This window comes from Ursus arctos, unplaced genomic scaffold, assembly GCF_023065955.2.
Source record: "Ursus arctos isolate Adak ecotype North America unplaced genomic scaffold, UrsArc2.0 scaffold_26, whole genome shotgun sequence".
In the NCBI taxonomy this organism is placed as follows: domain Eukaryota; kingdom Metazoa; phylum Chordata; class Mammalia; order Carnivora; family Ursidae; genus Ursus; species Ursus arctos.
Window position 1 is genome coordinate 26,905,282 of NW_026622941.1, and position 12,828 is coordinate 26,918,109.

The 12,828-nt window shown below is 38.5% G+C and overlaps 1 protein-coding gene across 1 annotated transcript in view; it reads right to left on the minus strand.

The window, feature by feature from the left end:
- Nucleotides 1–6,290, minus strand: part of ERGIC2 (ERGIC and golgi 2) — a 35,728-nt gene extending 29,438 nt beyond the window's left edge. The window contains exon 1 of the mRNA XM_026502177.4: nt 6,183–6,290. The gene's annotated coding sequence lies outside the window, so the exon portion shown is untranslated. The remainder of the gene's footprint in view (nt 1–6,182) is intronic.
- Between the last annotated feature and the right edge of the window lie 6,538 nt (nt 6,291–12,828).

A 12,828-nucleotide genomic window follows, 5' to 3' on the forward strand; every position in this document is an offset into this window, starting at 1 on the left:
CCTTCAGATTATAATTTTGCTTTTCATGTGAATGTTTTTCGTAAGGAAAAAAGAGACATGCAGACACACTAGATGAGTTTCTGATCCCCACGACAATTACTGTTATTCTCAGTTGTAAATTAAGCTTCTGAGCGTTTGCCTACAAACACTCAGAAACTGAGCTGTGCTCCCTCAGTTTGTTCAACTCAGAGTAATCAAATTTATTTTCTGTACCTGCTTAGTGGTAACTACACCAAGACTGACCCCTCTTCAATCTTTCAATTTCTACTCATTCCTATTGGAGTTAAACATTAAATATGTTCAAACCTCTTATCTTTAGAACAAACTCTACATTAAATGCAGTCCAACTCCAACTATAGATCTCTGGCTGCTTATCTATAAGCCAAACTTAAAAGAATGAATCAGGGCACCTGGCTGGCTCAGTCAATAGAGCATGTGACTCTTGATCTCAAGTTGGTGAGTTCGAGCCCCATGTTGGGGGTATTTACTTAAAAAAAAAAAATAGGGCGCCTGGGTGGCACAGCGGTTAAGCGTCTGCCTTCGGCTCAGGGCGTGATACCGGCATTATGGGATCGAGCCCCATATCAGGCTCCTCTGCTATGAGCCTGCTTCTTCCTCTCCCACTCCCCCTGCTTGTGTTCCCTCTCTCGCTGGCTGTCTCTATCTCTGTCAAATAAATAAATAAAATCTTAAAAAAAAAAAAAAAAAAAGAAGAAGAAGAAGAAGAGAAGAATGAACTGTCCCCATTTGCACACTGTGACTACTTCCTCACTACATGCTCACCTCTTAACTAAATTTGATCTGAGGTAGGTCATTAACAACTTCTTTAGTACAAAATCTCTGAAAAAATAGTTTATCACTTCTTTTTCTTCTTGAAACAGCATCTTACCTTGGCTTAAGTGATACTACACTCCTGATTTTCATTCTACCTCGAAGACCTTCTTTGGCTTACTGCACAGATTCCTCTTCCTTTCAGATTCTGCACTTGGTGCTCCTCCCAACCCCCACATTTTTCCCAGTGATCTCCCATCCCACAATTTCCATCTACACGCTGATTCCTCTCAAATCTTTATTCCCAGTACAAATCTCTCTGCAGACATGTATATATTTTTCTTTCTATGACATTTTCAATGGGTCATTCCAAAGAATTTAGACTCAATTAATTGCTTTTTTTTTATTTTCTGTTTTCTCCACTGTAATGTTAGAGCAGGAACCTGTCTCAACTTGATCTGTATATCTCCAACACCTGGCACAGGGGTAGTTAATAAATAGTAAGGGGGAAAAAGGAAGGAGGGAAGGAAGAGAGGGACATTCCCCAAAGAAGGAAGGAAGGAAATTTCCCCAGAAATACCCATGACTGTATAGCTTTCCAATCAAAACAGTTACATAACTAAATACAGAAAAATATAAGATCCACAAGGAGAGGAATTTTTGTTTGTTTCACTCTAGTAGTCCTAGTACTTAGAACAGTGGTTGGCACATAATAGGTATAGACAGCATTGTTGAACAAATGAATACAACTGAATTTTACTCCTAAACTTTATTTTTACATGCTTTATAAATGCTTTCTTTTAAATTATATATAAAGATATGACAGCAGCTGGTTTTACAAACCTAACAATTCATACAGCTTATTCTGCACTCCTCCCGCTTGGCTACTTTCCAGCCTCTATCTAGTATCCTCCATTCTTATTTTCCATGATTACCATTCTAGAATGGAGCACCTTGCCACTCTGCCACTCCTGTCCCATTCCTGTTAGATCAGCACTAACCTACATCAAGAAACTCCCTCCATCCCTAATACTTGCCACTCTACCCCACAGAGCCACTGTTCTGTTATGAACAAATTATCCAATAACTTCTAGTTTTTCTAAAAGCATCCTTAAACCTGACATTCTCCTGGTGGGAGTTCCCGTCAAACCCTTACTTCCTGAGACTCACAGGGTAAAGCAGCACATGTTTTATATATCATATTACGATCTCTCAACCATCTCTTCCCTTCTACTTCTAATAATAATAAACACTTATACAGAATTATAGCTCTCATACTATGTGTTAGGTATTATTTGAAGCATTTTATATATTTATTCATTTAACCCTCTAAACGATTCTATGAAGTAGATACTATTTTTATTCTCATTTATAGATTAAAAAAAAAAACAAAACCGAGGCACAGAACAGTCAAGTAATTTTTGCAGGGCCACACGGCAAGTGATAGAAAACCTGGATCCGATCCCAAGCAGCACGGCTCCAGAGTCCATGCCCCAAAGCACAGTGTACACTGACATTTCAGTACATGTGATCATCTTCTACTAACATCTGGATATATTTAAAATTTCCTTAATGACTCTAGCACCTAGATCATTCAAAATGCTTCTCTCCTTCCCCATTCCATCAAAATTCTTTGCAAGTCATGACGCTAGACACTCATCCTATGGCATTCATTCACAATAATGCTTTTACCATGTAACAGATTTTCTATGCCAGTGGCTTCCATCTATGCAAAGCCACACACAAGCAAGACCATGTTTTGACTCCTCATCACTTTTAAAACTGCTCCATCTCTAAAATCTAAAACACTGATTTTCCTCTCTGAGCAGAATCAATTATCTTTCAGGCTCTTTAATTTCCTAACTAGGACAGAATTTGTTCTTCATTATCCTTGTGTTTTCAATTCCTTGGACTTCTCCCAGTTATCCAGTTCCACTGCTCCCATTCCCAATTTATATGCTTCTCCATCTAGCTTGGTCAGCCATTTTAAAAAATGTATTTAGAAATACCCTAGATCGGGGCACCTGTGTGGCTTGGTTGGTTAAGCACCCAACTCTTGGTTTCAGCTCAGGTCATGACTCAGGGTCGTGAGACAGAGCCCCGAGTTGGGCCCCGTGCTCAGGGAAGAGTCGGCTTGAGACTTTCCTCTCCCTCTGCCCACCCCACCCCACCCACACTTGCGCTTTCTTTCTCTCTCAAATAAATGTTTTAAAAAGAAGAAGAAAATACCCTAAATCACTGGTTTCTAAAAGTCACTGCCATTCTGTTATAAAATTTTCTCTTCTGAACCTTAACGAAAAAAACCAAGGACAATTTAGGAAACATTTAAAGTTAAATTTATTCAAATTAAAAATCGTGTATCGGAGATTATTTCCTTTCTTTTTTTTAGGTGTCAAAATGTCCTTTCTTTTACGAAATGATAAAAGCAGATAACAGAGATATTTGTTTTGATTTTTGGATTAAAAACTGCAATTCTACATCAGTCCTCAAATGCAGCCCCTTCCCCTGGTTTGGTTTTTCCCCCTCTGTTTTGTGTACTGGTCCACAAATCCTAAAAATTTAGGAGCCAATGCATTTGATTCCTTTGTCCACTGGTTGGTGCTGCTCTTCATACTTTCCAATCTCCAGGAACATACCTGTTTTCTTCAATTTCTGCCCTAAACTATCATGTATATTAAGAAGCAAAACAAACAAAAGTCCAGGAAGTCACTGGTAACAGTTGAGACTAAGACAATGCTTTGAAAATAAGTAACCACCTTTCATACTGGAACAAGGACACATATTATCATCACTCAGTCTAAGTAATGTCATACAGGTGTACTTGGAAGCTGAGTAAGATTATAAATATGACTTCTGTGCCCAAAAAAACCTGGGTTACTATCTAGTCACTTACTAGCTATGTGACAAATTTGGAAAGACCCTCAACACCACAGCATCTGCTATTATATTTTACTTTAAAAGGAGGGAGGGAGGCATAATGGCTACCTCACAGTTTCTAACAAAGCTAAAAATGAGTCATTTGGTAAATGTTTCTAATTCTCAAAAGAAATGCAAAGATTTGTAGGATATTTGAAATTTATGTTGAAGTCACTGAGGAAAGTGGGATAGAATCTGAGGTTAGTTAATAGTATCATGAATAGACTGAATATGATATAAATTGAGAGAAAAGCTAAGAAAGGAGGCTGTAGAGTGATGGCAACACAACAATCTGGAAGTGTCTAGCAGCAATGCAAAGCAAGGATAAATACAATCCTCCTCAAGTAACAGCTTGACTGTACTAACTACTCAATAAAAGTGTACAAAACTGAAGTGGAAAAGGTCAGGGACACATGAAATACATTATAATAGAATGAATGTCTCCAAATGCAAGGAGAATGGGTTAACAAGACACCAAGAGTAGAACTGACCTAGACTATAATAAGATTGTATGGAGTAGCAGAAAGGAGGAATTTGTACCCTGGTAATTGAGAAGAGAACAGCTTAAGAATGCAAGACATTGGAAGATGGGAGTTTAAAGACATATTAACCATATAGAAGAAGAGTGTTGAATCACTTTTGGGATCAGAAAAAAATTACATTAAAAAGCATCTTCTTCAGGGGCGCCTAGTTGGCACAGCGGTTAAGCGTCTGCCTTCGGCTCAGGGCGTGATCTCGGCGTTATGGGATCGAGCCCCACATCAGGCTCCTCTGCTATGAGCCTGCTTCTTCCTCTCCCACTCCCCCTACTTATGTTCCCTCTCTCGCTGGCTGTCTCTATCTCTGTCAAATAAATAAATAAAATCTTTAAAAAAAAAAAAAAAGCATCTTCTTCAGTCTGTATTTTGACTAAGCACCAAGGCAATATCTCATGAGTAACTACAAAAGTTTGGAAACAAAAATTTTTAAATAACAAAAGCTAATATTGAATGAATGTTAACTGTCTGACGGGCATTGTTCTAAATGCATTTGTTAACTCATGTAATTCTCACCAACAACCTTATGAGTTAGATGTTATTATTCCCGATTTTGCAGATAAGGAAACTAAGACACAGAGGTTAATTTGCCCATCATGACATTAAAAGGCAGAATCAGAATACCGAAAAACTGTTGAATAGGTTAGCTGGCAGAATGCCTAAACATAACTTCCATTAAAATAAGTTTCACTATTTCTTCCAATTAAGCCATTAATCCCTAAAAAAAATAAATTGATATATTTTTTCTAATTCTTTTTTTTTTTTTTTTGATGTTCCAGACTAGGTCTGATTTCCTTTGAGAGATCTTTCAAGCTTGATATATTTTTATGATCTGTACCCTCAAGCCATTTCAACTCAGTTGCATACTAAAGTTTATATTCAAAAAAACAAAACAAAACTCCTCTCTTCCCCTTTCCCCCAAAACCATGAAATTTTTTTTTTTCATGTTTTTCCTCTAGGAGAACTGGAATAACTGTATCAATTTAAAGATATCTATAAACAAGATACCTATAAACAAAACAAAGCATACTCCTGAATTCTTCAGTGAACAAGCCTGACTCGTTTCTTTTAAAGGCTATATACCAGAGTTTAAAGTATCAGGCTAGGCAATTACTCAAATACAATTTCAAACAAATGAACAAATCCTGTTTTTAAATGTATCTTCAATTGCTTCTGAAAGCCAGTCTTGCAACATTTTAACAGATATTATGTAACTTTGCGTTAAGTCTTGAGGGCACTGAATCCTAAATATAAAAGTTACTTAAACATGTTTTCTCAAACAATGACCGATCAACTCTATAGACTACCTATACCCAAGGCTATTTTCTATCACGAATTGACGAGTTACCTTCCGAAGGTTTCTTAACTCTCGAGGGCTTAAGGAAAGTAGTGACACTCAGACCTCTCTCCTATAGCATCTCGCCAGCCCTGCCCCTTTCTCATTTCCCCAAGCGGCGTGCGAAACTCTTTCGAGGCGAGGCCAAGACCTCCGTCTTTCTTAAAGAGAGCAACCTGCTGCCAAGAATTTGGTATTTGCCTGAATGGGGGTGGGGAGCCAGACACCCGGGAGGACGGGGACAGGATCCGGCTGGTCTTCACAACACGGGACGCTTCTCCCTGAGGACCAGAGGAGCCACCGGGGCACCGGACACCGCGAGAAGCAATGGGTCAGGGTCAGCATCTACAGGAGAAGCACTAAAACTCCTTCAAGTTGCAGCATAGGCAGAGACACCGGAATGGGGAGAGGGGAGCTCCCAGGCGCAGCGCTGCCCAGGGTCCTGCCAGCAACGCCCCCGGGGGAGGTGGAGCGGCTCCCCAGTCCGGCCCTCTCTCCAGCGGAGAGTGATGAAAACGGAGCCAACCCCATGACAGATTCTCAGCCCCCTTAACCACATTCACGGCCTGAACAGCCTCGGAAGAATCGGGAGGACAGCACCCAGCGGGGTTTCAGTATTTTACCTTGTGTTACGGTATCAGCCGACCGCCATGTTTCACAGAAGCCCGGGTCGCCCGGGCTCCCGTTTACCCGAAAATATCGCGAGAACAAAAGCGACAACCACCGCTGAAAACGTCAGATGGGAGACAATGTAGATTTCTCGCGATATTCCCTTTGCTTACGAAGTGCTTTGTGAATCAAGAGGTGTGGTTAAAATGAAAGGGGTGTGGCTACACAGAACATAGGTTGAAACATAGTTTAGGTGTAACCACGTGGCCAGTAAGCAATCAGCTCCGGGAAGCAGTGGGTTGCCTTCCGAGTGGTAGTTACCACAGAACGAATCTCAACACCTCACACCTTACTTCATTGCTAATGAGAGACTTGGGAGCAGGATTTATCATTTGCAACCCTAATGCGTATCACCTCCCCAGTCCGCACCACGTTTTGTGCCTTCTGTTTTTGCCTTATTTTCTCCCGTCAAGAACGTTTAAACGTCCTTTTCCAGACATAGGTAATCCTTTTAATTATTTGTTCAATGTTTCTCTAAGAAAGCACATCTGTCTTCCTCACCTTTATATCGCCAATACTTCCTATGCACTCAAATATTGGTTAAGAAAATTAATACTTCATCCTTTCCTAACACTTTGTAGTATAAGAGGTAATAAAGGGAAATTTGGAAAGAGTTCGAGAGTAAGCCCAGCTGTAATCAGATTTTCCAATCAAACGTTGAGATTTTAATTTTGTGATTGACCAAAAAGTCTTACAAAGGCATAATAATAACTTTATACAAGCACAGCTTTTCTTTTTTTTTTTTTCTGGTAAGCGCTGTTTTAAAGTTTTACTTGCCTTATTTAATCCTTACAAGTGTATAAAGATTACTGGTAAACCATTATTTACCAATAAATATGGAAATTGAGTCAAGTAGCAATTAAATGATTTACCCATAGTCAGAAAGCTGGGAGAAGCAGAGATATCTTGACCACGTTACTAAACTGCCCTTGGAAGGTGCAAGTCACACCGTTTTATTTAGTTAATTAACATTTAGTGAAATACAAAATTTCACTAAATGGAAACTATCCCAAAAAATAAAAGCATATAAAGTGTTTCCACTGATACAATTTCATTTCCAGACTTTTCATGTCAGCGTTAGTCCTCCTTCACATATTTAAACAGTTTATTGTGGTAGGTAAGAGGGTAGACACTGGGGCTAGAATTTCCTGGGTTAAAATTCCAGTTCAACCATTTACTAGCATGTGACCTTGGGCCCATTACTTCATCCCACTTCCTCACCTGCAAAATGGCATGATAATATCTCATATGATTGTTATGAGGACTAAGTGAGTTAATAAGTATCTAAAGTGCTTCTTTACCTTAGCCACAAAAGTACCAGCAGCCCTTCCTTCTTTATAGGTCTAAGATTATTCGGGCTCTTGCTTGGATGGAAGCTGGCTGTTGTTCGCTTAGTCACACCTGATCGCTGGTCTCCAGAGTAATCTACTTTCAGGGTAATAACTCTCCCATAAGAGTTGGATTTCTCAGTACAGCAAAACTGACTAATTTGATCCTGCTTATTTAAAAACAACTCACCATTTCCCAAGCTACCAAATGAAGACAAAATTAATTTCACCTGAAGATTGAACCTCAGCTTAGATTTAAAGAGGGGTGAATACTTAATCCTATGTTATTGGTGACAGGTTTATAGCTGGAAAACGATTTGCTTCCAAAGGAAAAAAAATCCATTCCATTATATATTACCTGCAGAAGAGAACCAGGAGACAGGTTTTAAATTGGAATTTAAGCTGGTACTAAACAACCTGTATTTTGTACAGATGCTCAAAAGGTATTTTCATGGTTTTTTTTCTTTATAGTTTAAGTTTTAGCAACTTAGCAGCAAAACTAAGATAAATATATATATTTTTAGATAGGTATATATAGCTATATGAGTGCCCCACAAGCATCAAATTCAATATATTCCCAAGTGGATCTTATTATTTATCCCCAAATCTACTTCTTCTCTTCTGTGCCTCGGAAAGTCAAAGGCACCACTAACCTCAGATTCAATCAGATTAGATTCCTCTGTGTCTCCTCCTTCTCACAGCTACTAACTCTCATGACCAGACAATTCCTTTTATAAGGCTATTCTGTTTCATGCTATACACCAGGTCTTTATTTTTACTTGCTTCGATAATAGGTCATTATCAATGTTATACTCAAATTTTGTATTTACATTTTTAAACATTGTGCTTTACACTCTTTTCGTTTTTGTTTTTGTTTTGTTTGTTTAAGAGAGACAGCTTGCACCTGAGTGGGGAGGAGCGGCAGAGGGAGAGAATACCAAGCAGGCTCCTTACCCAGCACAGAGCCCATCATAGGGCTTGATCTCACAATCCTGAGAATCATGACCTGAGCTGACATCGAGTTGATTGCTTAACTGAGCCACCCAGGCGTCCCATGCTTTACACTCTTATATAATTTTTTCATCCGCCAAGTTGGACTTAAAAATCTGAAATCACTTTTCACGTGCCAAGTTTCGATTTTGTACTTCAGCTAATGGATAAATACTGTAAGTCTGTGTATAGTGGCACTATTTGCCATTTAATATCTCTGTTTCAGTAGAGTTACCATCAAGATCTATAAAGCAGTGTGCAGTATTTCAGTGTGACTAATAATGGATCACAGGGACCACAGATCACTCAATTGAACCTGTGACCTGGCCATTCATGGAACAGACATTCACAGAGTACCTTCTATGTGACAAGTGGAGTGTTAAGTACAGAATATAACCTAGTGACAAAGCAGACAGCCTGGCCCTCATGGAATTTGTACTACATTGGGGTACACAGGTACCAAATAATAAAACCCCAAACAAATATGTGACTGTGGCTGGTCATTTATCTTAATAGTTATAACACAGTATTATCTTAATAGTTATTAGTAAACTATTTTTATAGTAATGTATTATGTGTATTCAACATGTTTTATTATAGTCTCCCATAAGTTTCAACATAAAAATATCTAGCTGAAATATGTATTTTATACACTATCATTCTCTACATTGATTACAACATTCGAATCTGGTGTTGTACTTTTCATTTCCAAATATTCTTGCACTAATATTTCTTATCTTTGCATCGTACATATATTGTCTCATCTATTTGATTAGCTATTTTCATGAACTGTCAATATTTTAAAATAAATTGTAGCTCTGGGGTGCCTGGGTGGCACAGTGGTTAAGCGTCTGCCTTGGGCTCAGGGCGTGATCCCGGCGTTATGGGATCGAGCCCCACATCAGGCTCCTCCACTATGAGCCTGCTTCTTCCTCTCCCTCTCCCCCTGCTTGTGTTCCCCCTCTCGCTGGCTGTCTCTATCTCTGTCGAATAAATAAATAAATCTTTAAAAAAAAATAAATAAATTGTAGCTCTTTTTTATTTCTTAAGATTTTTAAACATTACTAATTTCATGTTAACAGTAGATGAAATTCTTTAAGTGCCTAGAACATAGCATTAGAAATACTTTAATTCACTATATTAAATTAAAAAGAGGCAGCATATTTAACTCACATACTGTAGTCAAATTTTGATTTCAATACATGCCACAAATAGAAATGTCTGCAAGCTTTATCACCTATCAAGCCCACATGCCTTTAGCTAGATAGCATATGGGTCTCATCCAAAAGCTTTGAAAGTCAAACTTCTTTAAAACACTGTGCTGACCTCTAAAGACACAAATGTAGCCTCCCAGACCAAATGGCTGATAACCTGTATAACAGTCACTACCTTATTTTCATCTATTAATGTTAATATTTATAAATTCGTAAACCCAGATGAACCTTGGAAGATAATATCTAAGAACAAGCACATTTGTGTGTGTGTGTCTTTATGTTTGTATAATTTTTATGCACATGGCAAACTGTCACAATTACCAAAAAAAAAAAAAAAAAAAAAAGAAAGAAAAAAAAAAACAGGATGCTAGGAGAGAAAAAGTCAACTTTCAACTGAGTAGAGCAGAAGATATTTTTCCTTTTTCTGATATGGTAATCTAACATTGATGTTGAGCTAAAAAGATGAAATAATTTCCATCCCATATATGAGATATGTCCCTACAGGTGATTTTTATGTCGTGTAAAAAATACATAAACAACTAAATATATAAATAATATATGGTCAGGATTCAGATGCTTTGACTAAAAATTATGAATATATACCTTACTATTACTGTTCAAAATACTTAATAAAATACTTTTATTAAACTTGTTTTTCTTTTTTTATTTTTAAAAGATTTTTTTGTTTATTTGAGAAAGAGAGCACAAACCAGGAAGAGAGGCAGAGGCAGAGGGAGAAGCAGACTCCCCACAGAGCAGGAACCCTGACGCCGGGCTTGATCCCAGGACCCTGGGATCATGACCTGAGTTGAAGGTAGATGCTTAACTGATTGAGCCACCCAGGTGCCCCAGTTAAGCTTGTTTTTCTAAGTAAAGAGAAGTTGAGCCAAAGTAGTAAAGCCCCTTCCTCTCTGTCTGGGTCTTAGAAGGAAAGAAGCCGTGGGACATCAGCATTCCCCTTGCCCTTACACACACTTTCTCCTGAATTAGGTTTTGAAGGAGTAAACTTGGTCAGAAGTTGATTTTCCTCTAATGGAAGGTAGTTAGGTTGGGGGAACCCATTAAAGATCTGAGTCTACACAGATTGGGGCTGCTGCTTTGATACCACTTCCATCCTACAAGGGTGATGTTCCATAACACATTGATCCCCGTTGGCATTCCCATAGTAGTAGCGATGGTGATCGCTGAAGCTGAGTTAGGAGAAGCCATTAACATCACGTCTACCATAAGCGAAGTCCATGTGGAAGGAACACATGGGAATCCATTAGAGTCTTTGATTTGGAGGCAAAGGTAAAAAAAATATGAAGCTGGGAGATTAGTATATTCCCATTTTTTTTTTTTTTTGATCCATACACAGAACAAATAGGCTTGATTCAGTGAAACTATGAGATTTGTCAGGGAAAAACTGAAAATCGAAAAACTGAAAAGTGGTAAAGTTTAAAATGTGCTAGCAAAGGCCATAATGGATAGCGTGGCTTCCTCTTTGCTCTCTTGGGTCATCCTTTGGGGGAAATGCCGCTGTTCTGTTACAGCATACCTAAGAAGTCCAGTGGAAAGGCCCACATGGCAAAATTTGCTTTAAATATTCCTGATGAGAAGTCTAAAGCCACTCCGATCTCTGACCCATTGTATGAGCCCTGTTTTTCTCTGAAATCTTACATCATTTTCTTGTTCCTAATACTCCTACATTTCCCAGCCATGTCCTGATGCAGATCCGCGTCTCCATTGGTGTGCTGAGCACCCAGGGGCTCCTTTCAGCCTGGCAACTCATGCCCTTTGGTTCTAGGAAGTTTTCTTGATTTGTTTTCTTAATTTCTCTCCTCTGTTTTCTCTGTTTCCTCATTCTTAACTCCTATTGTTATAGGCTATGTTCTGGACTTCCTAAACATTAACTAGAGGAAATACGACAAGGACAGTAGTGAAATAAAGAATTATACTTTTTGCTTTATACAACCACAGTGTTGTTTTTTAGCTAGCACTATTTCTCCTGCATTTATTTCTTTAAAAAGTGACAAAAATTAAAAGCAACGTATAATCATTAGGGAATGGGAGAGACTTCTGGTTGCCTAAATACTCTTCTCTCCTTTAGTCACAGAGTCCTGAACAATAAACCCAAATGAAGAATTACATTCCCAAGCTTGGCATGTGGGGTGGCCAGATATGCAAGTAAAAGTCACTGCGTAGGGCTTTTATGAAAGCCATTTGGTCTCTTTTCTCCTTACCTTCCCTCTTTTCCCTGCTTGGAATGTGGCTGTGATAATCTGAGCCCAACAGCAATTTTGTGACTTAAGGATTTAACCCATACACTGAAGATGGTGGAGGAGGAAGCCAGAAAAAGCCTCAGGTCTCAAAACTGCCTACTGGCTGCCTGACTTCATTTAGGTGAGACAATAAAATCCTAATGCTTTCAAGCTACTGTAGTCAAGGCTTTTTAACCAGCAGCTGACAAGTAATTCCTAATGGAGTCAAAGAAATTTATACTATTTTGACCTCTCGGAACACAGAACCTCCCTTATTACATGTTAACCTTATTTTTATTTTGGTTCATTTTCTTTCATTCACATGTTCAAGTGTGTGCATGAAGCTGGCCCAGTTCCAATATTTCCCACTTCCGGTCTCATTTCCTTAATCCAAACTGCACACTTGCACTAGTATTATCTTCTGAAAACACTTGTCAGTGTGGTATGGTGATTAAGGTCTGTAATCAGAAAAACCTAGGTGCTAATTCTGCTCTGAAATCAGCTGCTTAATATGAAACAAGACACTTAACCTCTCTTGCTGCAATCTCTTCATCGGTAAAATGGGAAAGATTGTGCCTTTCTGAACAAGTGTGCTTAGAATTTAATATATGTAAAGTAGTTGGCACATAGAAAGATATTAAGGTAGCCTGATAGGACTGTCATTCTGCAATTAAATCCTTTTGGGAATTAGGAAGGGAATTATTGAAAAAGAAGTGAAGACATAAAGGAATGAGTATTTGGAAAGATATACGGGTACTTACATTCTTGAACAGCAAGTTTTATTAAAAATATATTTTTAAAGGATTCAGGGGGTGGGGAATCCTCTTT